The sequence below is a fragment of the Dermacentor andersoni genome, chromosome 1, assembly GCF_023375885.2.
Source record: "Dermacentor andersoni chromosome 1, qqDerAnde1_hic_scaffold, whole genome shotgun sequence".
NCBI classification, from domain to species: Eukaryota; Metazoa; Arthropoda; class Arachnida; order Ixodida; family Ixodidae; genus Dermacentor; species Dermacentor andersoni.
The window spans coordinates 203,198,215-203,225,760 of NC_092814.1; the positions used below are offsets into that span (position 1 = coordinate 203,198,215).

Genomic DNA, 27,546 nt, shown 5'->3' on the forward strand with positions numbered 1-27,546 from the left:
ACGATTTGATTATGAGGCACGCCGTAGTGGAAGACTCCGGATTAATTTTCACCACCAGGGGGGTACCTTTAACGCGCCTCCAATGAACGGGGCACGAGCGTTTTCGCATTTCGACCCCATCGACATGCGGCCGCCGCGGCCGGGATTTGATCCCGCGACATCGTGCTTAGCAGCGCAACACCATAGTCGCTAAGTCACCGCGGCGGGTGATTTTACGATCCAGGAAAAAAAAAGAAGAGAAAGAAAAAATTAAGAGGGAGTGGCTAACTGCCTGCCAGCTCTGCTACACGCTTGCATATGCGTGCTATATACAGTATACCGGAACGGTGCAGCAGTCACGCCAAGTGTACTCCGTCGCGCCAAAGGACCCAGCACCGAGGCCAAAGGGAGAGAGAACGCGCTTTGCGGACTGTTGTACCGTTTTTTACGACACTTCTTTGTCGCAACATTCTAGCGATGTACGATAGACGTAAAGTGGTTCGAAACATGCGTAGTCTAATCCAGTGCGTGCCTGAAACGACCTGCTAGCACATCTACGAGTATGCCAGGTGTTGCAGCAATGGTTGCCGAAAATTCGCGAACGCATTGCAGTAGAGATAACGACGTGATTGTTGTCGGAAACATAGGGGGGTTTATACAGCATAAACGCAGCAGTGTATAGTACTGCGTGGAAAACAGTTTGACGATTGAGAGCTGTGCACTCGTCGAAAAAAAAAGAAAAGAAATGTTGTTTCTGTTTCTAACCTTTCGGTCCTTTTTGAGCACACCTTAGGACTTGTTTCCGAAAGTTCATGACACTAACTGATGCACACAGTGACTCTAACTAGTACACGCAGTCAGGTTGACGAGTACGACAGCAGAGAGATCGCTTACTGCATGGTTTTGCCCCACAAATATTGCTCTCGTGTTGTAAAGCCGTTAATGCTTTCTCTGAGGTAGCTCAGTGGACATTGCGTTCCACTGCTGAGTGGAGTGGATGCCGGTTGCGGCGGCCGCATTCCAATGCGGGCTCCTGTTCCTATTCCGGTGCTTTGGGAGCACGCTAAAAAAATTTAAAAATACAGTTGGTCAAAACTAATCCGGAGCCCTTCAGTACGGCGTCGCTCGTAACCCCCTGTGTAGTTTCGGGACGTTGAACCCCAGAATGTAAATTTTCGCTAGGAAATGGCGTTTTAAGTTTGTTTTCATATGTTTGCGGTTGTTTAGCAAAACCATTGTTTACTCGTGGGCGAATAATCTTTTGCCGCCTCCGCTGCTACTAAGAACGTCGCTGTAGGTACTGCTGATCTATACAGTGACATAGTACTTAAATGAACAAGTCTTGAAGGAACTATTCATGTGCGCGAACTTTTGTGACATCCCTCTCCAAATCTTCGTTGTAATCCATTGAAACGAAATAGTTCTACGAAGTTGAGTGCAACGCAAGTTTGAGTGGGGAGTTTCAGGTTTCGCGCACCCAAAGTTAGAGGACGCAAACCGCCGGGTAAACAAGGAAAAGCAAAAAAATAAACTAGTATGCAAAAGAACCCGAATGCAGTTCCCCCCCCCAAAAAAAAACAAAAAACAAAAGAAAAACGCAAATACGCTCGGGTACGCTATATTTAAAACTCCGTTGGTGTTTCACCCTGTCGCCCACGTCTCGGTACATCTCGTGAGGTGTAAGGGCGATGTTCTTGTCCCCTGATGTTCAACGAATGATTTTAAAGCGTAAACAAGAGACACGGCACAAAAGGAAGGTCATACACAGGAAAGGCGCTATACTTTCAACAATGACCTTCCTTATGGGCCGTGTCTCTTGTTTGCGCTTTGAAAACGTTTGTCAAGTATGCACCAGCTAGGACCACAGAAAGTTCTTCTAAGCCCTGATGCTCATTTTTGGGAAGATGCATACTGTAACTACGGCGACGAAGCGTCCGTTTCGTGGCGAACCCTTCGGTGCCGATTTAGAGCTATCGATCATTGCTCAGGAGTCCATCGTGCATGACGTAGTGTATGATCATATGACATGGGAATAAAAACCGAACAAATGGAATCTGTCTAATTACTTCCAGTGACGCCTGATCTACTTAGTGTACAAGTGTTGCAGAAGATCAATGTCTGGTTTTGCAATATGCTAATGATCGGTGTAGATCAGAGCAGTGTCAAATGAATGTTATTACGTGGTACGTAATGTCCTCAAACTTTTCTCGGTCATACAGCAAGGAAGTGGAGGGGGGGTAATTTTTTTTCATTTCATTCCAATCCAGCTCCAGCTTTATCCAGCTTTATTTCTTAGTTCTTCTCGCTACGATCTGCGCTGCACAGGGTAATGTAGATTCTGTCTCAATTTTCCCTCAGTGACTTGTATACGTATGTGTCTACGTGGAAAAACCTTAAAGAGCAAGCTTTTATCAACGCTATTAAACGCCCTTAAAAGACGAGAAACCCGCCAAGTTCGATTCAAACGTTGATCCGTCTTTTTATCGCAGTCTGTATTCTGTTAACGATTTCTGTACCGAACCTAGGTTGAATTAACTACGTTCATAGAAGGAAAGTCTGGAAAAGCACTTACATTTTCTTACTAGTTCCTTCCTTCCAGCCTATCTTTGAAGTAACAAGGTGTGCGTGAGGACCATAGGCTTGTAAAGCCTACGAGGGGACTACGATTGGTAACAGGTTGAAGAGGCTGTCATCAGGCGTGATAATCGTAACACTGTGTGTACAAGACGCAGCTGACCAAGGCGCCGAAGTCGATATGAATGGCTATTGTACTGCACAAACACTGCTCTATAGCGTACTTCGACACGCAAAAGCCTTCCACCGCACCAAAATGCATGGACGGTGTTCGGAAGTTAAAGTAGGCATCGCTTAGTACCGGTTAGATTAATGGGGTGGGAAAAATTTTCTTTCGAAGCATTGAAGTGAAAGTTCAGTTGGTAGAGTGACTGCCTTATACCCTCGCACAATCTTGGATTCAATCTCCGCACGAAGAAGATTTTTTCTTCAACTTAGAGACTCGCTTTTTAAGCAATAAAGTTGGTTTCACTTGTGTTGCATTCTACTACGTATAGGGACCAAGGCAAGTTCTATATTCTTCCTTAGATGCAAACTGTACTGTTTGGCGTGCCATTAGAGCTGAGTAAGCAGGAAGAAAAAATAAATGTTGCAAACATATCGAAGGGAAAAGAAAAACCCAGAGACAATCGAGTTCGCCTGGTCTCCCGCTCCTCCGAGAGAAACTTGCTGCAGAATTTTTCGAATGCGATCGAGTTCGTGGCCGACTATAAGGAAGGTGCATCACAGATGTTACGACGAGCATTAAAACAAGGGTCCAGCAACTGTTCGCGAATTTCTACGGAACTCATTTGTCTGGCCCATTTCGAGAAAAGGATCGCGAGACCGCAATCCTTTGCTGCCGCGACGTCGGCGTCAGCTCACAGATGACGCGATGTCGCCCCTACGGCCTCCGAGGGCTGCAACGCCCTGTGATACCCTCTGCCGCCGCCAGAGGGGGCGGGTGTTGCACAATGAGTGCCTAAATACGCGGTCGGCCTGCCGGGGTATTACGCTTACCACTTATTTGCCGGTGCTGTCATTGAGCCGACGCCGGCTAAAGCTATCGAGCGGCCCCAGGCCTTGTTGAGGTACGCGGGGCGCGGTGACGCCCCCGAGCGACTCTCTATGTAACGCGCGGGCGACCGCAATTTGCCTCCGTGCATGACTCGGCCATGGGGTCTGCTTGGTCGCATCTCACGCGCCCTTGACTGGTCGGTCTCTTGGGGCGCCCGCGGCGGCCGCTTGCCCGAATTTCTACTTCCCTTACTACGATGAGACCCGACCAGAACCGGCGGGCTTTGGCGCTAATAGGTTTCAGCCATAACGGGTTGTGTGCCTCGAAGGTGAATGAAAGAAATGACGCCGCTGTTTTTCTTGCAGCCGCTTCTGTGGGATTACCCGCCACTTAAGCGCGGAAAGGAATGATAATGAGCAGCGAGGCTACAGTGCTGCTGATCTTAGAGGCTGCTACGAAGAATTGTAGGTCATAAGAAGAGTGCGTATGTTAGAAACGAGAAAGGAAAATTGGTGCTGCAGACGAAATTGGGAGAAACGTCAGGGAACCGTATAAGGCCCAAACTAATTTGACAGTGCACGCGGCGCACAACATAATGCTGATGTGCAATCGCACGTCTACGACATGAAGGATGCATGAACGTGTACAGGCACTATTGCGAGTGCCGTCCCATAATGAACTCTGAGCTACTCGGCTAGCATAGGTGTAACCCTGGCGGCGTTAAAACCAAAACTGCGGAAGCTCAAATGGGGGTCGTTATTGCAACACGCAGAACAGGATTGGTGGCGCCCACACGCTTAACGGGTCATTTTTTCTTGCTTCGCTGGCATCGAAAATCAACTGCTGCCTAATCCTGCCTCCGGGGCGAGCTTGTTTCAGCCTGCAAGCTGTTCATTCTAATGTACTGCAAGCTTATCAGTGCGAAGCGTTTTTCATCATATTTTAGTCTGAGATTTCTTGTTTTTGTTTTCAGTGTTCCTCCTGTATGTTTTCAGCCTTAGTGTTGTCTCTTTCTTTTCTCTTTTTCTTAATAAATCATGCCCAACGATTAAAGTTAACACAAGTTTTGATCGCCGCATTGGGATTTTGTCCTTTGAGGATCTTTTTTCTCCCCATTAAACACGTCCCTGAATCCTTCGTACATTTCGTGTGTTTGCGTGTGCGTCCTTGTTGTTATGCTTAATGTCCGTGGCACATATCCACAATGGGAGGGAGCCAGATACCTTTTACTGCCTGCTGGATATGTTTGCTTTACCCGTGTGATGGTCTGCCAATTGATCTATACGGCGACGGCTATAATTCTCCCCTCCACTTTCTTGCGTATTTGTATATGGGAATAAGATGTGAGATTGGGTGGATGGATGGATGCTATGAGCGTCCCCTTTGAAACGGGGTGGTGGTTAGCGCCACCAAGCTCTTATTATTTTGCCTATCTACTACCTATCTTTTAAAAAAAAAAACACGTACACACACAAAGAATTCCCAACATCAAACTTTGTGAACAATTACTGGAAACTTTGTTTTTGTACGCCTGCATTGTTTGTGGTCTCCCTAATTTTCTTCCACCAGACCTCCAATCGCCTCTTACTAATCTCTATGGCAGATATGTTTACTTTTCCACTGCTCTCGCTGAACCCAAGGGCTTCAAGGAGGCCAGAGGAGCCTAAACTGACAGCTGAGTAGATATCTTCACATTCTAATAAAACATGCTCCGTTGTTTCCCTAGCTTCCCAAGCACATGCTTCTTCTTGCTTCTTATATCTCACTTTATAACTACGCGTTCTAAGGAATCCTGATCTCGTTTCGAAAAGTAATGAGCTTCCCTCTGAGTTATCATAAATTGTTTCTGTCCTGATTTCGTTTTTTACTCTTAGGTAATTGCTCATAGCCGGTTTCCTTTCCATTGCGCCACCCATGAGATTGTCTCAGCCTCTCTGCCTTTGCGTTTGACGTTCTTTATTGTCACGTTGCTTACTGTGCCAGTCGCGTACTTGCTGGTAAGCTTCCTAGTTGTTTTCCCCCACTGTGAGTCAATATTTTTTTCTTTCCAAATACCTCAACAGTATTCACACCCATTTACTTTCTTCCATATTCCCCAGTCTTCCTTCATAATCAATTTTACTCTTAGATTCCACCACTTCAAAGCTTGTCCAGCCCATATCGCCCTGCAAAGCTTCATTTGTAGTCTTCCCGTGAGCATCTATTGCGAGGCGTCCCACTGACCTTTGGTTGCCATCGAGTCCTGATTGTACCCCTGATTTCAAGCAAGCAACTGCATTTCCAAAAGTAAGGACTAGAACAATTACACCTTTCCTCATACCCCGGAGCACCTCTTACCTATTGTATCCCCCTAGCGCTCTGTGTTTTATTATGGCCGCATTTCTGTTAACCTTTGCTATTATTGTTTTTTTTCCCCTGTGCTTCCGTATATATTTTGCCTTCGTTTATCCATACACAAAGGTATTGGTATTCTTTTACACGAGGTATTTCCTGGCCCTGTATTGACACTGTCTGCATAGCACCCTTGTAGTGTTACGCAGCACCACTCATATGAGTCCATCGCGGCGGATGTAGAACGTAGTACACAAGAACACGGCATGCACAACTATGAAGCACAGGCTCGCGCGGTAACAGGTATCTAGAGTGTCTGGTCCAGGCTAGTGCCCCGAAGTAATACTAATTGCGCCTACGTAGCGCGCAAAGCAATAGCAGCGCCGCTCCAAGGTCGGATAATGTGGTGCATTTACGTGGCAGCTGGACGCACAGTGGGAAAAAGATGTGTCCGATGGGGGCGCGGGCGACATGCTTTCCGGGTATTCTTCCTCGTTCATTGGGCCTCTTAGTTGCGCTTGCTCCTTAGCTTCCTCCACGCATGCGAAACCGTGGCTGCCGGCGGCGGAAGTTCACCAGCTTTTTCAAACTGGTCTATGTGCTTTATGAACGTGAACGCATGTGGCGAGGCATGTTGAATGGCATCGGTCATCTTGTCATAGACTTCCTAAACCGTCGTACTGGCGCTAGGCTTTGGCATTTCCTAGCTGCACTGCACCAGTGTCAAACCTATATAAATACTCAATAAACAGTGACCACCAATTTTCTCCTCTATACGCCGGGCGTTTGCAGTCGGAAGCTGCCCATTACGTTTGTTCGCACATCTTTCGTTTTCTTTTGTCTTAACGCTGTCTTCGCCGCACTGCAACAACCGTCTCCAGTGAAATGGATTCAAAGAGCATCGGCAGGTCGGCTCGCTGTGGTCCCATTTTATTTGTGCTTAGAGCAAATTGAGCCAGAGAAAGTACATCGCGTTGAGAACAGAAATTAGTCTGTTTGTTTCTGCTAGTCCATGAAGGAGCTGTCTTTCTAAAAGTAATTGATATTGTCACAATGTAATCAAAGAAAAAAATATATTGACGGGCAGTTGCAACATAGTTATGTTAGTGCAAGGTTTAGAGAAACACGTTGTCAGAGATACCGGACACACCATTGATTACTTAGAATCTAGCTATAACATTATATTTGAGCGAAAAACACTTTCAGTAACTCGAGCCTCTTTCATCTAAATGTAGGAAATATGAGACAGCTAAATTCGGAATTGGCTTCACGACAATGAAAATGACGGATCATCTTGAGAAGGGAGACTAATTTGGAGAAATTTTCCTTGGGTCTAACAGACAGCTCGTCGCAGACGCAACAACGTTTTCTATTGCTGTTCATTTATGTATATAATGAGCCGCATTTCCAGGCTCCGCGAGCAGTCCGAGTAACGGGCCGACGACATGGGCGGGCCCCCTCCCACGCTTTCATCAGGCTTGCCAGCGCGGCGGTGTGTTTTCTCCCTGCGAGGAACGGCTGTCCGTCACGAAGCAGAAGAAAGGGCCACCGTTGTTAAATAAACGCCACCGCGTCGGGCGGCGGTCGCCATGTGTGTCAGTAGGCGTGCGGCGCCCAGCGTGAGCTGACCCAGCGCAGAGACCCCATTCTGTGGCCGGCCACGCAAGCAAGCGTGCCGGCGGAGATCCGTCTGCAGCTCCGCCGCCGCGGTTGGCCGCTCGGCCGTTCACTGGCCGCCGCCGAGCCGGATGCCTCCCTCCTTCCATCGCTTGTTGGCGGACGCCCGCGCTCGTGACGCATCCTCCTCAAGTTCCGCTTTGATCGACGTCTTCCGCTGATTGAGACGCGCGTTATTGGGGAAGCACTGGACGGCGTTCCACTGAGCCACTTTGCTAAGCGGGCGCGGGCCGCAAGGTCGTCGCGACTCGCTTCCCTGCTGTCGGGACCTTGCGCGCGATGAGGTCAAGTTCGGCGCGCTCGGCGTTGAATGACAGCCGCGCACAGGCTTCGCGCGCTTCTTGTCGACGGCGGCCACAGCGTTTATTCTGCGCGCGGTCGAGCGGCACGCCGACCGGGGATCTAAGCGCGAGCACGCGCGCTTCCATACCCGCGTCATACTGTGGTCGCATCGTGGACGTGGCCAGTCGTCTCACGGATCGTATCTTCGTCAGCGCCTTTGCTCGATGAATAGAAGTTACCGCGACGCAGTGTGGGGTGGGGTGTCGTGCGATATGTTTTACTGTGGGAACGTTGTTGAGGAAATGCGCGACTTGCAGCCTCCATTACAACGGCACTGAAACCATGGTTATAGGATGAAGCTCAGTTGCATCATGCCCTCAGTCGAAAGGAAAACCTCACCCCGTTTATGTCCGTATATGCGCTTACCGCGTGGTCAGCGGAGTAACTGCGGCCAGCTTTCCCGTGCAACGTTGTGCAGTTGCGCTGCGCAGCAATATAGGTTCACCTAAACCGTGGCACTGCATCAGCGTTGTAACTGCAAGAGACGAGCTGCTCTCCGTGGAGGTGCGCCCATTGCAGAGCATCGCAACGCGCTGCGGAGTAGCTTCCGCCACTTTTTGCTCTTATTTCTTTTTCTTGCGAGTAAAGCCTCTTTTTCTCTCTTGCGTGGAATCATTTACACGTTCTGATTTCCTTCGCCGTGCGCATCGGCATACGCAGGCGTTATTACGCAGCGCGATGCTGCCGAGGCCCAAACACGCCGGGGCGAGCACAACAACGTATGCAATCCATGCAGCACCATGGTGAGCAATCCTATAAATTATATACTGCTGCGTTGAACACGCCCCACACCCGGCCTCTGTTTCGCGCTATTTTTGAAGCATAGTTTGTTCGCAGCAGAGGACAGTCCCATACACCCAGGTGAATTTTTTTTTTACATTTTATTCTTTAGAGTAATCTTTGAGGATTGACTGTGGGCAGACAACGCAATTCTAGTCCTTGAGACGGATTACTCAAAGGGGCGGACATCACCTGCTCGAGAAATGGACATGCATATTCTAGTTATAAAAATAACCAATAAAGTTTCAGCTTATTACTTTATGGCTCATGTTGCAATTTACGAATCGTGGCCACCGAGTTCGCGAGGTGTATCTAGCTGGAACGAATTCTGAGGTCGACACCAGTTTCGGCATATTAATTCCCATGCTGTGCGAAGAAGTACATTAGCAGCAAAGTTATTTTTTACGCTTCAGTGGAGTAAACGTGCTTGTTCAAAAGATTAAGTGGAACAACAGTGCATTTCGGCCTCATGATTGACGGCGCATGGCTCAAAACCGGAGCCATCCTCATATTTCGCTCCAAGAGGATATATGCCTCGCGAACTCGGCGGCTATTCGTAAATTGCAGCGTATGTGTCTGAAGGTTTTTAGTTAAAAGCTTGATCAATGAAATTTTATTGATTAGTAGAGAGAGAAACAGAGGAAAAGGGAAAGTCAGGGAAGTTAACCAGAGATTAGTAGAACCAGAGATTAGTAGACTGTGCATTTCACTTTGTGATCAAAATAATGTCCACCTCTCCGACCAATCCAGTTCCAGGATTAGAATTGGGCTATCGGCCACCACAGGCAATATTTAAAAATTACCTACGATAAAAAAAAAAAAAAAAGAACAGCTGGTATATAGCCGCGCCCCCTTTTTTCCGGCGTTCTTTGTTAGCCCAAAACCTTGACTACACTTCGCAACTCTTCAAGTAGCCCGCGTTACACTAACGGGACGGAACACGTTTCTTGTGGCTATAGTCGTGAGTGCCCGTTCGCTCACGTATCCTCTTCTCGGGTTAGGCGGGGCGTGTGGCTCCCAAGTACAAAGGGACGGAGAAAAAGAGAAGATAACAGGAGGAGATAAAGCTGATCCCGACACGCATCAGCCGTGCGCCTCTCCGTGCACTTCGGCGGCGAGCAATCAAAAGAGGGCAGCCGGCTTTGCACGGCGGAAACGGTCGGCTGCTCTCGCGAAGGTTGCGCGCTTGCTCGCTCGGCGCTGGGCGTGCGCTCGGAAACACGCGAGAATGTGTTTCGCGTACGCCGCCGAATGGGCCAGTTTTCAGCGCGTGAAAAGCGCATGTATATACAAGCACAACAGGGGGGGGGGGGGGGGGGGGGGCAGCTTGACAAGGACGTGACAACGGTCGATATAGGCTACGGGGTTTAAATGGCGTCTAACTGGAGAGGTTGGAAGCAATACGCCTCTGGCCATTCCGTTTCGCCTATATGCAAAATAACAGAAAAAAAAATGCGATGCGTGTTTCCGCACCTATTTTTTTTATTATTATCGATAATAGGTGAATAATAATAATAATAATAATAATAATAATAATAATAATAATAATAATAATGTCAAATATATAGGTAGGTTTACGTATAGGTGCATTGCTATCTGAAGACTGCGTTTGGGTCTCTAGACCTGGACGCAAACAGTACACTCGTGATCATAAGTGTACATCTAGCCTGTTTACAAGCCACTGGGCTAGACACATGGCTTTAGAGCTGCCGCAGGGTAGTGGACTTTTATACTGTACCCACCTCCTTGTCTTCATTGTCATCATTCGTCTTTCCTTTTCCTCCCCCGTCCTCCTTCTACAGTGCAGAGTAGCTGGCCAGAGGTCACCTCTCTACCTTTCCGTAGACACATTTCTGTAGGGCTAACGGCCCTCCGCCAGCTGGTCGCTCTCCGATGAAAAAAAAAAATGAAACAGCAAAGAAACGACGAAAGACGTTGTTGCGAAAGTGCTTCGCTCTTTGCTGGTTACCCGAAGTCGCCAAAGACAGAGACCCACACTACCGTTACTCATCCTATCACTCGCCTTTTTGAAACAGCTGCAGTAGGACGTTACACGTAGCCTTCCAGGGACCATCAAGTCAATTAAGAGACCTGCGGGAATATCATATTCGTAATTGTGGGGGGGGTGGTGGATGCGAATGAAGAACTTACTGAGGATTGGCGACGAAATTGGTGAGCTAAACGGTGTTCAAAATAATGGAAGAATCTCGTTTACAAGAAAAGAAAACGGCGCCTGTCTTTTTTTTTCTTAGTGAAAGAAAAAGAAAGTGGCGGGTGTACACTGCGCTGCCGCTTACTTTTAGCAAGATAGTACTTAGTGTCCGAGAAATCTTGAGCACTTCGAGGAGGAAAACTACGGAGCTGAGCGAATGAAATAAAAGACCTACGAGATATAATCGAAAATCGAGTTATCCCACACGTATATCGAAAAGTGACGCCGTGCTAAAATCGTGCCTCACAAACTTAAGATCCCCAGTGCACACGCTGGCTCTTCGTCACGGTTATTTGCTGCCGCTGCAGCTGCATATGAACATTTCGCGGTATAAATAAACGCCTGCTACCTGAAGGCGCTCCGCATACCCGTCTTCTTTCGCCGCGATGCGTGGCTATACTGCATTATTCATTTTCGCTGCTTGGATATGCGCATCCACATCGTCAGGAATGTGCGCGCACCATCCCATGTCGGCACGGCCGTATACAGATATATAGACCCGCCCCGTTCGCGTATACCGACAGGTACGCGCGAAAATATAACTATAACCGCGAGCGTGGCATATCGGGCAAGTGCATACGGATCGTCACATTTTCCCACGATCAAATCAAATTAGTCTATTTTATTTCCTCTCTCGGTCTCACGTTGACACTCGGTGTCAACGTGACGGAGATATGTTGTTGATATGTTGATAAGGACACTCAGTGTCCAAAGCGGCAGTCAGCCCGCAGCATACAGTAGAATGAGAAAAATGCTAGCGATGAGTATCTATGGAAGCTGCAAATATGGCGGCTCAACCAGCACGCGAACTATAGCAAGTACATGTTTCTTTTGTGCCTAAACTTGGTCCGTCTGGCTTAAAACAGCCTTGCAGACGGATAATTTTCAACAGAATATTGCCTTATGAATGCAACGATTCGCTATGATTAAGAAAAATAAAATCTAGATTCTGGGATTTTTACGTGACAAAACTACGATATGGTTACGAGGCATGCCGTATAGCGGGGAACTCCAGGTTAATGACCACGTCAGGTTCTTTAAGGTGCACCGAAATCTCTTGCATTTCGCTCCCATCGAAGCGCGGCCGCCGAGATCGAACTCGCGACCTCGACCGCAGCAGCGCAACGCCATAGTCACCTAGCTATGCCGCGCGGTAATTCGCTATGATTACGAGTGGGTGCAGAGACTAATTATCAGTATATGTTTAGAAAGCTACGAGTGCTTGAATATATAGAAAAAAATAAAGCTTAGTAATGCATCACGTTTCAAGATCGATTGGAGCCGCAAGCACGAAGATTACTCAAATCTATGTACTAATCATCATTAACATGGCGGCTGAAGGATCGCAGCGCCAGGGTACCTATACTAGGGATTTTTGTAAGAAACTCTGTGACCCGCAGCACACGGCGTTACTGCGTGGTACACTTCGCAATTCAGAAGCGATATGGTTCTACACGCTCAGTGCGGTTTCACTAATGCGCCAAGCGACTTTCAAACCGGAACGGAACCAAACTAAGCCATTGCTAGAAACTTTCGCATCACAAAGCAGAAGAAAGGCAGGGTGAGAATCGAGTATAGCAGCGAAGACAAGGTAAGTTACGGGCTTAGAGGAGATCATATCAGTCGCGCCGCGTCATTACGATTCTCGCTATTACGGGCTATACTCGAATTATGGACACCTTTGAACGAACGAAAGAATGAAAAAGCCTTTCAAGTTCTACTGCGCCAAAATACTGATACAACGCCCTTTCATTTGGATCTTGCGTAGAATACATAAGTCTGTCGTGAACCGATAAGCGGCGAAAATTCCTCTTGAGAAATGTTTGCTGCATTCATAACTGTTGTGTGGGAGATATTCGGAAACAGGGCAGTGCCGCGTATTTTGGCCTGAATGCCCTTACTCATTGGAAAGAGAAAGACAGAGGAAAGGCAGGAAGGCTAACTAGAAAAAAGTCCGGTTTGCTAGGCTCTGCACGGCGGGAAAGGGAAAATGATTTAAAGAGAAAAGAATGGAGCAAGATAAGTAGCGAAACTTGCGGCTGCCGTGAGGCAATTTCACATCTTCTGTTCGTCTGATCCGGTTACAATACGGAGAGGTAAGTGCTGTGTACTGGGGTAGGTTCTCTCAGGCAGTACACAGCACTATTTTGTACTGTAAGAGCAAAATATATTAGGACAGTGGTCCCAACAGAAGTATGCGCTCACGGCAGCACTATAGTTCGCCTCCTGCGCTCTACACGTGCCTGCGACATTGCTTTCGATGATGACGTGTGCCGCCTCAGAGTTTTGTGCGCCGATTTCCGTTTGGTCCCCAGAATTCCTGAAGAGGAAACGGCAAGGGGGCAACTGTCCATTTGACATAGTGTTCAGGCCGCTGATGCGCTTGAAAAGAACGGTCATAAGAACGACCCTCTTGAACGCTACTATCAATTATACTGCTGCGTGTGAAAACAGACATTAATTAAGATGCTCTTTTCTTGAGGCATGTTCTTCGCTTATGTTGACAAACACTCATTATTACGGACTGCTTGCTTTATGATACCTTTGAGGGCGAACCACATAGTACATACATACACGAGGCATGATTCTACACTTTCCATCGGGGCGCGAGAAGACGGGCCCTTCGTTCTGTTGGGTGCCACATTCCAAACGGTCCCTTTTCTGATGTCCCGATGGAAAGTGTAGAATCGCTGCTTCAATATTCCAACATACAGGCTCTGTGTAAAATTATTAATGCAAATCATGGCTCCGGTAACATGTCTAGGGCTGAATTCAGACCTTCTCGTTGTTAGACCTGTATGTCATTGCCGGTCGCTTTCGATATCAATATATTCGCTATCAAGCTTGGCCAGCGTTTGTTCATATAACCACGCTGTATAGAGTACGAAGTGCTTCGCGAATATTAAGTCCTGATGCCACGTATACATATCTTCGTTTTTTTTTTTTTTTTTCACTGGGACGAGTCAGGTTCTAACTCAGTAGCTTTGAAGCTAAGTTATCGGATATCGACAATTAAATTATGGGGTTTTACGTCCCACAGCAACGCTTGATCGAGCTATGCGGGATGCATATTATGGGACTCCAGATCAATTTCTACCGCCTGGGCTTCTCTAACGCGCACCTAAATTCAAGTACAAGAAAGTTTCTACATGCTGCTCCCACAGAAATACGACCAGAAATCGAACCTCTGACCTCGTGCACAAATGCAGAACTCCATAATCCATCACCGCGGGTACAGTTATGTATGATGCTATGGGGCGAACTGGACACTGGCGTCGCGAACAGTTGCCGCAAGCAAGCATAGTTAGCATAGTGGAAGCTATACGACTATATGGCCCATCACTGAAACCAAATACGCCCAGTGACTATTTCACCTTGCATTCGTTATAGCCGCATGATTTGTTTTGCGCCTCTTGTAGCCGCGGATGCTCACGCTATTGGTGCATCTGCTCTTATATACAACCGTGGTAAACACTCAAATCAACAAATGGAAGTTTCCATCTTGATTGCACGCGTCGCTATCTTTTCTCTCCTATACCACTGCCTTCCTTTTCTTATGTAGGTGCAGGTTGCGCTCAAAATGCCTCGAAATGTATACACGGAGCAATGAACTGTAAGGTTTTGCTCCATCACATCTTTAAACGAGGCTAGCCGTCTTCGAATGGACTATAGAAACAGTTCGCGAGCAACCACGATTAAATAGGTAATTGTTTCCTGAAAATAATGTTGTTGAAGTTAGCGCATTGTGGTGTCGTTTCCCTTCTGTCCTTGTTCGCTGGCGCTAAATATGCTTTCCAAGAGTGTTAGTAGGCTTCGCAGTCACCAGGCTTCTCTTTTGCAAGGTTATTTATCGGTGTAACAGAACACTCTAGCAACTATGGACCTACAATTTACGGAGGCTTTCTGCGAAATGTAGCTGTACATTTTTTATTTTTTCCCCCTCATCTTCTAGCGGACATGGGTATTACCAGCAACTTCCCCAAAGCCACTTGGAGCAAGAAGGTCAAATAAAGGTATAGTTCCGGTTCCACAGAATACATTCCACGTCCTGTGCGCGCTGTTTCACGGCGCAACTACGGGGCTTGGAAAAAAACAAAAAACATCATTCACTTTCCACTTTTGATTTGTCTTTCTTTTTTCTTACGCAACATCGCCGCCACCCTAAAACGAGCACGCAACAGGCAGGCACACACCCACACGGCCGGCCTCTCCGTGCCCAGTCGGTCGTCATCAGTCGCCGGCTCTGGCCGCTTTTATTACACGAGACTCTCCTCCGCGTGACGGTTCGCGCAGCCGGGACGCGGCGTGTGCAGTCGCGGCATGCACCACCTGCTCCAGGCCGCGCGTTGCGTGATGCTCTCGAGAAGGCGGGAAAACTGCTCGGCTTTGGCGCCCGGCGTGGTTTTCCCCCGACGCCGTCCGCTCTTTCTCCCGTTTTGAGTTTCTTCTTTCGCGCCCACTTAAAGGACTGGCCGCGGCCGACCAGCCCCCCCGCCGGAGGTCGCAACCCCCGACGACGACGGCTCGGTGGTTTCTTTTTTACCCTCCATAGACAGTACGGAGAGCGCGCGGCTACATAGTGCCCAGCGGCGCACGTGCGTGTTCTCCGCTAGCCTGCTGCATGCCGCGCCGTGTTTGTGCGCCTGCCTTTGTCAGGGGGGTGGGGGGGGGGTGGGGGGATTTTCGGCTGGGAACTGGGTCAGCGGGGCCGGCCCCGCCAATTACCCAGATCCGCGGGCGCCACCACTCGGCTGCCGCCGCTGGCTGCCGAGCGCGTCCGCGCGCGCTTATTTTTCGACGAGGATGCATCGCGCGTGCTCTGTCCATTGTTGTCGACACCACGCAGCGAAACGCAGACTCAGGGCCCGCCATTTTTCGTTCTTTCTCTATTTTGTCCTTCTTTTTCGTTCGGAGACCTTCGTTTTCCGAATGCTACTTCGAGGTGTGGAAAAAAAATGTAGTCGGCATTGTGAGAGAACAAAAGCTGTCTACATCGGATGCGTGTCACGTATCTCCTGCTGTTTCACGTCTCGGCAATGCTGCTCGTAATGGCAACGACGGGCGCAAAACTCTTGCCGCATTTGGGAACGCGCTTCTCGTTTGGCTCATGAAGCGCTCACGCGTCTCTGCGTTAAGTGCGCTCTCAAAGTGACTCTTTCTCGCGCGACGACCGAGAAACATTGAGCTTGACCTGGAAGGGAGTCACGCGACTTTCGTACAAAGAATGGCGCGCGCTGTCTGCGTGTTCGTCATTTTTTCTTCTTCTTTTTTGAGCTGCTTCCATTAAGGGTCACGCTGATTACGAGGAACAGTCTTTAGCTTGTGCAACGAGAAACTGTTGCTGAGCGAATTGTGGAAGCAGAAAGTGCGTGCATTGTGGCAGAAGTTATTTCTGCAGCGAGCCTGTGGATTCCAGTCATCGGATACAAAAATATAAAAAAAAGAACGCGTTGCGTGTAGCTTCTTCGACGTTATTGATTGACTTAACTATCATTAATGATGAGATGTACGACCAAGACAACAGCTTCACTCTTTAATTACACAAGTCGTAGCCTTCCGAGCATCGGCGTGCCGTGCTTTGTCTAGCCGTTCATTGGCGAGCTCCACACTCATTGAAAAAAAAAAAAAAAAAAGAAGCAAGAGAGAGAGAGAGAAAGAAACGAAGAAACTATTCAAGCAAGAGTGGTACATCACTCTACTGTTTTCTTCCAGGGTTTATTTCAGCGACGGAAGATGAAGCACTAGGAGAGTGAGTTCCACCTGAAGGCTGTTGCCAACGCTCAATTCCTCTGGCGCCCAAACCTCAGTAACAATGACGTCATGGCATGGCACCGCTGATTCTGCTGTTATTTTTCGGGCCGATTCATGCCCTTTTTCCGCAGGGAATAGTCTAGAGACATTTCTAGGTGGATCGTTTTTTTTATTTATGGTTACAATTTTCGGGAGTGATTCAATGTTTCGTATGTAGAACTGAGGTTGAAGAGCGCAAATTAAACAAGGACACGAGGAAACAAATACCACAGACAAGCGCTGACTGTCAACTGGAAGTTGCCTTTGCCAGCATAGGCATGCGTACAGCAGTCGCAAATACACCTGCAAAATCAGATACGTCATAATCTTTCATTCAAAAAAGCTATTTCTTTTTCCGACAAGGCGCTTACACATTTATCTCCTTCCTTCATGTCGACTGCAGGTTATACTTTTGAAGTAACGTACGCTTTTCTTTACAGTCGCATCCCTCCTGGTTTATTCCTTCAGTTTGTATGAAATTCACTGACGGCATAAACGTCTCCTTTCATTGAATGAACATTTCTCGTTCAAGTTGCAAAGTAGTAGCACACAAGCGCGTACGTCTCTACCTCATCTATGTCGCTATCTCGTTTCGGTGAACTGACCAGTGGGCGAGCCTTCGCCGCAAGATGGACAGGCATTATTTATACGACCACGATACCAACGTACACTGCCAAGTTGGATATGAGTGATGACTCTCGCTCTGACCAGGCGGGAGGTTCTTGGGCCATCGAGTGGCGTCACCTTCGTGCGATGCTCCACGAAAATGCTGTTTTAACCTTTCTTCGGGGCACAGTCATTAACCAGGCTCCGCGAACGGCTTTTAGAGCAAATGTCTAAAACTGTTGCATTATCTTTTGCGCTTGACATCTAGAGCGGTGTGCCAAGCTTTGCGCTAGGCTACTCCACACCCACCGACCCTCGTTAATAGCAGTCGCTCTCCATCTCAATCTCCCATCGTGAAAGATCTTTTTTTTTTTTTTTTTTTGCGAGCGAAGCTGCTCACGTAGGCTGCTACTATACCTGTGCGGCAGAAAAGAGGTATTCGTGGAAATGAGGATGCTATAACAGCGCGTAGAACAGAGGCCGAGGAAAGAAAAGAAAAAAAAAAACAATGTGGGTCGTAACAAAGAATGGCCGACGCCGTCATATTGAGCTTTTTGTTTGTCATTCAGATGATCAATAACCATCTGACCCATTTTACTAGTTTTTCATCGTCTTATACTCAATTATATGGAGTTACACACTTGGCTGAAAATGATGACGCTAATGCTGGCGTCAGAATGTAAGCGCCCCTTCAGTTTAGAGCAAACACGTCATACTTACCTATATCGCACTTAGCTTACCTATATGCAGGCGTTTGGGTGGGGGGGGGGGGGGGGAGGAAAGAATAATCTAGACCGGAATCCTAGATGGAGCTCGTATGATATGCTCTAGGACCCGAAAGCCCAGTAGAACTGGAAAGCATAGTGTGAATGGAAGTTCGACGACTGGGACAAGTCAGTGGAACATGGACGGAGGCGGAACAGAATGGCGTGCCGTCTGCTGCTTCTGCTGGGGCGTAGACTATCTTTCCAAGAAGGGGCAGCTGTACGGCAGGCTGTATAGCTGCTAGCAAAAGAATCATAATAGAAGATTGAGATGGCGAGGCGCTCTTATTAACGATTGCAGGGAGGGGGGGGGGGGGGGGGGGCTGCAGTACAGCCCTTCCCAAATACTTTCAGTTCTAACGGACATACCGTAGCTCTAGATATGCGATTTAGCCGTTGATGTGGATCCAAAGAAACTGAGATCCCTGTCTAAGTAGCATACTGAGTGCATAAGGCCAGTTTGCAGTTCCTTCACGTGTCAGCGTAGTTCCAAAAACTGGTCACTATTAGTGCATTGTAGTAGCAATCCTAGAAAACTGCAATGATTTCTGACTGATTCTTTTGTTTCTTCAACAGGTGATTACCTCTCGCACGTGGGAGCAAACAAAATTTAATTATTTGACAATGTAGCAGCAGACAAGAATAACTACAGCGGTCGGCGGTGGCGTCTGCCTGGCCCTTCTAACAAAACGATGCTGTGACTAAACATTGTTCTTGAAAGAAAAATTAGGGATGAGCGAAAAAAAAAGGAAGGAAGGAAGGAAGGAAGGAAGGAAAAAGTGGAGAAGGAAAGGCAGGGAGGTTAACCAGTTTAGCTTAACCGGTTTGCTACCCTACACATGGGAGAGGGATGGGGAGATGAAAGAAGGGGGAGAGGGAGAGAGAGCACATAGCACAGCACACACACATCGTCCGTTGGAGTCCATGAATCTAGCATGGTACGTGATATCACTGTCACAGCCGCTTGTCCAATCCCGTCTCTTTCAAAAACCGAAGTAGTCCCTTCGTCGCCTTCACCTGCGATGTCTTCTGTCGGCGGCATGTGAAAATCATGTCGAGGGACAATGGTCTAGTGTCAAGGTGCGCTAGAACAGATGCCAGGGACTGTCGCTGAACATTATATTCAGGACAGTCGTACAGAATGTGTTCCAGCGTCTCCTCGCAAAGACAGGCATTGTAGAGGCCATTGTCGGCCATTTCAGTGACTTGGCAGCCACTGAAACGTCACGTGGTGTCCTTTCTCCTGTGATGTATGGAGTAGGCATCTAATATCGAAGACGAGCTGTTCGAATGGCCCGCGACGCAGAGCTGATAGTACAGATTGTAGGGCTGCCTTTGAGTCGCTGATGATTGACCATTGTCGAGGTGGCTCCCGATTGACGAAACGAAGTGCAGCGCGAAGAGCAGCTAGTTCAGCAGATGTCGATGTTGTTGGGTGGTCAGTCCTAAACCTGATGGTAATAGCTTTTGCTGGGACAATTACAGCACCGGACGAACACTGGATGTTTGTGGAACCATCAGTATGTGTTCACTGTCCGCGTACCTCTCGTGCAGAAGAAGCAGAGACAGTTGTTTCAGCATAGGCGACGACAGTTTAGACTTTTTCCCGATTCCTGGTACACTGAGATGGACTGTGGGTCTGATAAGACACCAAGGTGGTATCGATGGTTTAGATGCAGCGGTGAAGTCCGAGGGAAGTTTGTCGTTGTACTTGATGATAGTTTTGGAGAATGATGATTGGTGCCTGTCTGAAGGTAGTGCTGCAAGGTGGTGATAGGGGGCACGTGCAAAATGTCTGATGTGCGTTCTCAGGGCTTCCACCATAATGTGAGTTCGCACTGGATGGTCCCGAGCAATCGCAAGAGTTGCCTCTGTTGACGTGCATCTGGGCAAACCAAGGCAGACTCTGAGTGCTTGAGATTGTGCTGCCTGCAGAACACGAATATTTGTCTTGCAGGTGTTGTTCAGTACAGGTAGACTATATCTTAGAAAACCAAGAAAGAGAGCTCTGTAGAGTTTAAGCATTGCGTCTACTGACATCCCCCACGTCTTTCCTGTCAAGTATTTAAACAACTGGGAAGTTGCTGTCAGGCGCCGTTTCATGTAGGCCACGTGCGGGCTCCAACAAAGGTCTCGGTCAATAATTACGCCAAGGAATCTGTGGGTTCGGACATAGGAAATGGTCCGCCCATTGATTGAGATGACATAAGGCGTCATCGATTTGCGAGTAAATGCTACTAGTGCGCATTTTTCTGGTGATATGCTGAGACCCTGTTTACTCAAGTAGTTCGCTGTCAAATCGCGCACGTATCTGAGGACTTGTGACTGCCGAAGTCCAGACACAGATGTCGTCAGCGTATATTGAAATTTTGACGGTAGTTGGCAAGTATTCAGCAAGTCCAACAAGAACGAGGTTGAATAGCGTCGGGCTGAGAGCACCGCCTTGAGGAACGCCCCTGCTGGTATAGCGTCGCGTAGTTGGGCCATCGTCAGCTAACACAAAGAATGATCTTGCAGATAGGTAACTTGCAATCCACAAAAAAACTCGACCACCTAGGCCAACCGTCGCAAGGGCGTCGAGAATGGCCTCATGTAATACGTTATCGTATGCCCCTTTCACATCTAAGAATAAAGCTGCAGATAAACGCTCACGGCCCCTCATCACTTGTCATAGTTTTCTTTCTTTTCTTTTTTTTCAAATTCGGAATGACGACCTTTAGTCTTATCCAGAACCGACTAACCCAGCTCTTCATATCAAAACTGCTGAACTTATATTGCAGTAACCTAGGCTACGACTCGGACAGCATATTTTTGTCATTGGTTAAAAGATCACTGAAGTGTGTGAGCCAATAGCAAAGCAGAAGCATCCGTGCAAACGAAATGCGCCAGAGCGTGCGTTCTTGTGAGCCATTTTTGCATATTGCAACGATGGTTGGGCGATAAGCGTGTCCATGATGCTTAAAACATTCGGATTGCCTTTCTTGTAACTCTAATTTCTTCTCACTGATAAATCTATTGGAAGGAAAGGGCTAAAAAAAAAAAAGACGGAACAACGCTTCTTCTTTCGTGTATTGTACTTCACCTTATTTTTCGTTTCAGTCGACTCTCTGGCAAAAAAAAAAAAAGGCGCTTCTTTAGATCATTCATTCACATTGGCAAACGTGTCGCCAGTACACGTATGAACAGAGCTGTGTGTTCCAGACCGGATGGTAGCGCTGTTGAAACTAACTGCTGCCATATGTTATTCTCCTCAGTAGCTTTTGCTGACAGGCCCTCTAGTTTTTTTCTCTTACGAGTCACATAAAGCAAATAATTAAAATCGGTAGGAAGGGAGGGGAGACGTGCGTGAGGCAACAGGTGTTTGATATTCTTTGCTACTGACGTCGGAAGACGCCAACAGCTCAGAGGAGGGCTAGTTATCGTAGTATAACCTGCCTCTCGCTTGCTAAGTGCGCATAACACCTACAGTGCAAGTCATATCTAAGTAGATTTAACGTAAACTGCATTACGTAAAAATTAAACATACGACGACTTGGCCGACAACATCTCTATAAACAAAATATATTATGGACAACAGGTGTTATGACGCACAATTTCAAAGCTACTAAATAATTTTTGCAAGAGTGACTGTATGGGAGAAAGCAGCCAGGGTCGTGTATTCACAAAACTTGTCTTACGTGAAAGCGTTTGCTTATTTTTTTGGTCAGCGTTCGGATGCGTAGCACTCAAGATGGCGATCGGCGGGATAGCGAAACGACCACTGTCTCAATTACCAATCACGGAAGTCACTTACTTGGGAGATACTTTATGATTACATGCCCATATTACAGCGCAATGAGTTCTTACCATAGTAGTCTTTGATATTGTGCCTTTTGAGCGCACTGAATCGAGCAATGCACTGATGTATATTATCCGTATTTTTTATGTGAATGTTAGAATTTATCTCGTTTCGCGTAGCAGATGTAATTGCACTCGCGTAATGTCATGTAAGGTTTGTTCATTAAAAAAGTTACGGGGAATTCATATGTTCTATATTAATAATAATAATAATAATAATAATAATAATAATAATAATAATACTATATAACATAATATTAATGTAAAATATTAATATTACAAGACAGTTGTTTGCTTGTACACGTTTTTCTTGCTTAAGTTCGCACTTGGAAATCCGAATAAACTTGGACTTGCCCAACTTGGGTGTATCGAGCACGAGTCAAATGTTCGTGTACAGGGAGAGTCCGCAAACAAGAAATCAAGCGAGCACGCGCGCTGTATAGCTACCACCATACTGGGTGATCATTTTTAAGCTTTAGGGAACTTTAAAACACAGCTTGTTGCAGATGACGTAATTGTACTTCTTGAGCTGGATTATTCAGAGAGGCGGACATTACTCGCACGAGAAATCGAAACACATATTTAAAGAATTAACAAAACTGAACGAATTATCTTTTGAATTAATTGCTTTACGGCACATACTGCAGAATTGTTGCCGGTGAGTTTTCAAGGCGTATCACGCTTGCAATGAATTTCCAGAGTGACGCCAATTTGAAGATATGCGGCACAAAAACTGCCGTAAATATGCACTGCTGTTCCCTTACTTTTTTAACAAAACGCTATTTTATGCATTCAAGCACAAATGTAACTCCAACGCCCATGTATTTCCTTCCACAATTCGGGAAAAACTGGTGTCATCCTGGAAATTCATTTCAAGTTGATACGCCTCGAAAGCTCACCGGCTACAATTCTTAAGTTGCAACATGTGGCATAATGTAACTAATTAAGAAGTTAATTAGTGAGCTTTTTTTTAATCATTTCAGTATGTGTTTCGATTTCTAGCGCTAGTGTTGTTCGCCTCTTCGAATAATCCTGCTCAAGGACAAGAATTATGCCATCTGCCGCAGGCGATTTTTAAAGGTTCCACAAAAAGGTTCTAAAGGTTCCACAAAACTTAAAAATGATCACCCAGTAAGTCAAGCAGGGCGACGAGCCCCCGCGCACTGGTACCGACCGCATACAGCTCGCGATCGCCTCTCTGGGTCAACGACGTCGTTGCTTCCGATCACATTGTTCGGCCGCGGCAGCTCGCCCGGGGTGCCGGCTCGTTTCACGCGGCGCATCTGTCAGCTCGGCGGCCGCGTTTCGTTTCGCCCCGGCCGAGCGCGCGGCGGTCGTGTATACGCACACACGGAGAGACGACACAGAGGCGGGCCTTTCTGAGAGGCCCTAAACCCGTAGCTCCCGCTGTATGACTCTTTGCGCACACCTTTTGTCCCACTCGATTTATGTAGGCTCGCGGGGTGGGTAGGGGAAGGTATCCATCTTCGACCCATTTCCGAAGTGGGACCTCACCCCATCGTCGTCATCCGCACGGCGGACTCGTCTTTGTTTTGGCAGGTCTGATCCTCCTCTCCCCGTTCCTCGCTTCTAAGAGGGGCAGTGCGAGAGGCCGTGTGTAAGCGATCGCTTTGTTTTCCCACCTACCTCGAACGAGCCGCACCGACGACGAAAGGGTGCGACTCGAAGTGGGCGTCCGCGCGGCCCTATGCGCACCTTGGGTGGGCCCCTTTTCTTCTCAACGACGCCCGCTGCGGGTCGAACTCAATTGAACGCGCTTGTTTGCCCAGTGTGTGCCGCACCTGCTTCCGGACAGTGGTTACGAAATCGCCTATAAATATGACAAAAAACAAAACAGAAGAAAATGAAGTGACAACACAGTAGTATTGCCAAGACCCAGGCACGACCGAACGCTTGCCTCTGTCACAGCTAGAGCGCCAAGCAACGAAAGACCTCTTGCAGCGTAGTCGAGCTCATCATGAGCGCACATTTTTTAAAAGCACCATTTTGTTTTCTTCGGTTTCGTAGCACCACGTGGAGCCTCACGCTCAATAGCAGCTGGCAATGGCGGCTGAGGAAAAAAATCAGACAACAATACCAAGCGCCCGAGCGTGTCGCCGAAGCCGGCATATATATTTTGCCGCCGGTTTAGGTGCACGTATACATAGAGCTTCATACAATAATTACTAGAGGGAACTCTGGCGCTAGCTGGTGTTTACGGGAGCTGCAATCACAGTGGTTGATCCAGCATGGAAATGATGGGAAGTACGTAGATTTGCCTAAGCTTCGTCCTTCTGACTTCAAACGGCTTCGTGACTTCGTAAACTTGTCATTTCCAACAATGTACTGCGTAATAAATAATTAGGTGAACATTATCAAAATTGTCCGACGGCAAGATTCGAACACAGGACCTCTAGCACAGTCGCCCGACATTGAAACCATTACCCTACGGACGCACGCATCGACGAGCGACATATAAGGCCCTTATGAATCTATCGCGGGCATGCCAGTGCCTTGAGACGCTTGGTGCGTTTAGATTTGGCCACCTCGACAAGCTGAACCATTGCAATTGGTTGCGATTGTACGTGTTCGCCGCGTCTTTTGCACTTAGAAAGATATACATTGCTCTGAAATTTACGACAATGAAGGCACACAAAGCGTAATAAATGAAACTACAAGCACGTCTGAACCCACAAGCACGAAGATCAGACAAATCCATGTACGTTCCATCCATCATTCCCATGGTGGCTCAACGATTGCAGCGCCAGAGTTTCCTCTAGTATATTCTAGGAAACTATACGCACGCATAGACGTATTGTTTGGCCAAGTAAAGCCAATCAGCCAGCGGGATGCTGCACGATATAGGTTTCCGCGCGCACCTCCCCGCCCCATGCGAGTCCGACTCGGACGAAGCCGACCGGTTCCTTCAGAAAACAATATCCCGCGCGCGACTGCGCAGCGACTCCGAGCAAACATGCGTGGTGCACATATTCCACAGCGCTGGCAGAGGCCGACCTACTAAATGAGAACTCGCGCAAGTGCAGACGCTTTCGCGAGCGCCCAGCGCCACGTTCGCACGCGACCCCGGGCGGCGGGAGAACGTGTGTGAGAACGTTCGCGGCATGCAAGCTGCGGACGACGCTGCGCGCGCTCTCAGTATGCGCAGCGCGTGCTTTGTTTGAAAGCACCTCTGCCGCGGCGTCCGCGCCAAACGAGGTCATTAGCGAGACCCGAATTTAGCGCATTCGCCAAGTGCCCCCCCCCCAACTGCCGTCCCACGCTTAAGCGAAGAAAGCAAAGGGGTCACGCGGAGGAGCTCCCCGTAGTCGAAACACGGGCATGCGGATGGGGCCAACCACTGAGGTTTCTACGGGCTTAGGCGCTAATCTTGGCGCGCAAAATTTTGGCTATCGAGTGACCGCGTTATCGAGCGACCGCGTTCACACGATACGGTGGTGCGGCTCAACCACGAAATGAACTGAGCGCACAGGCGCCGTGAGGTTAGACAGGGACAGTTTTCGCGAGAAATCTAGTTTGCTTTGACGAAGTGATGTCGTTCATCGTTAACACTTTTGCGTGCCCTGAATACATAATTGCCGACCTAAGTGAGAGGAATAAATATTAGCGTCTAATACTACTGATAGCATTAAACTTAACGAAGGTACAAGAAAGGTGATAAGAATATTTTTATTGCTAACAATGGCAGCAAGAGAATTGTCGTTCTTGCTTGACTGCAGATGGCCCTGAAACTGTCACTCTTCGCCGGACATGCAACGATACGATATGAAATGCAATAGGGAATGCTACACAGTATGACATGGCTGATCACTTGAAGAGCCCAGCAGTCGATGATAGTAATTGTATTCTGATCACTCCTACACAGCAGACCCACGCATTTCTAGCTGTCGCCTGGAAACTATTCAATAAACTACCATTATGTAATTTTATTAATCTCGCTTGTGTTCCTTTTTTTTTCTTTTTTGCGGCTGTTCTCATAATATTAAACACAGATTTGAAAGAAATAACCACAAAACTCTCACTCAACATTTAGCATGGCATAAGATCACCCACGCACATCCACTCTAAACTATCGTAATTTTAGTACAAATGCTCGCCAGGTAACACTGGTTAGGATATTTTCCTGAAAAAACAAATTGATATCGACACTTCTAGTCTTGTTAGCTTCACTTGTAGTGGGCCAAAGAGCGCCGGAATTACGCCGAGGGGTTCTGGCAGAGCAGTTCAATACAGACACGGACAGCACGTACCAAGGTCTATTTTCCTGTTGGTTACGGTTTGAATTGCTTTAAAGAAAATTATGGGGAACTCCGAACTTTTCAGACGCGAGAAATTGTAATGCAAATCTCATCACCAGTTCAGAGGCATCTGTACGGAGCGGACGCCTTTAAAGTTGGTTTTTTCACTGTATAAGAGTTTGTGCGGAGAAGCCCGCTTCTGCAGGTGACCGCCTTTAATTTGGAACCGCTATATATATATATATATATATATATATATATATATATATATAAAGAGAGAGAGAGAGAGAGAGAGAGAGGTTAACACCGTTTTTTTAACATCGGGTATTTGCATATGCTGGACCTGGCCTAATGCCTCGCGAAGCAGTGTGAGGGGAACACGCCGCACGCTGAACGCTAGTGGTGATCTCAGCGCCACGTAGCGGGGAAAGGATTGACAAATGTGCAGTATTGAAGACATGGTAAATGGAGCAGCGAGGACATGTAGGGTACAGTGCGAAAGCGAGCCTGAAGGTAGTCGGATATATAAAGGTGAACCTTCGGCGGCATTAAATTTCTCAGGGATCAGCCCAACGTGATCAGTAGACTATGTATAACGTTATCAAATTTATCTGAACGGAGCATTGCGACATGACGCTCGAAGTTCCTATGTGTTTCTGGTTTGTTCGTTGGATCGTACTGTACGGCATTGTGCGCGCACTGATTAAACATACATGCGCACGTGCATAGAGGATTGCCCGTCGTCATACAAGGTGCAGGAGTAGCCAAAAAAGGGTTGTCTACGGAGGCACTGTTTTTTTCTTTTTTTTTCGCGGTGTGCTTTATTTTGCCATGGGCACTTGTCTGGCTTCGCAAAGCGCATCACTGGCATCGCTGACTGATTACCTCTCTTTTATTTCACCGACAAAGCTATGCTGTAAACTGCATCGACTACGTATTTGTCAAAGACGAAGGAAGAATATTTCTCGCGAATAAGTTGTAATGCAATTGTATAGTGCACTGAAGGCGCACCACTTCTCTGGGCGATGGGTGTTCTTCGGCAATGGACGCTCTGTGTTGCGTGTGAAATTATCGCTGTGGAAGAGAAAGCCGAAGTGCCTCGTTCTCCTATTCATAGTCTCTCTTCCGATCTGCACTGCATTAAAATTCCGTTTACGAATGTGCCGGCAACCACGGTAATGGGACCCCATCCGTTCGCGACGCGTCCGTAATCGCGGCCGTTACCACAGTACGGGAAGCCTCGAGCTCGCTCCTCCCCGACGCCGCCCCAGCTGCGGGGGCCGCCGGGGACCTTCTCCATCGGCGTCGCCGCCGCTGGGAGGCGGCTCTCAAAAGTTCAGAGTTGGCGGACCAGCTCTGGGCCGTCCGGCAAGCCAAAGATGCCGCCCGAGTCCAAGGACT

The 27,546-nt window shown here is 47.7% G+C and overlaps 1 protein-coding gene across 1 annotated transcript in view; it reads right to left on the bottom strand.

The window, feature by feature from the left end:
* LOC126546912 (uncharacterized) overlaps positions 1 to 27,546 on the bottom strand; it is a 73,693-nt gene that overhangs the window by 19,512 nt on the left and 26,635 nt on the right. The window lies entirely within an intron of this gene.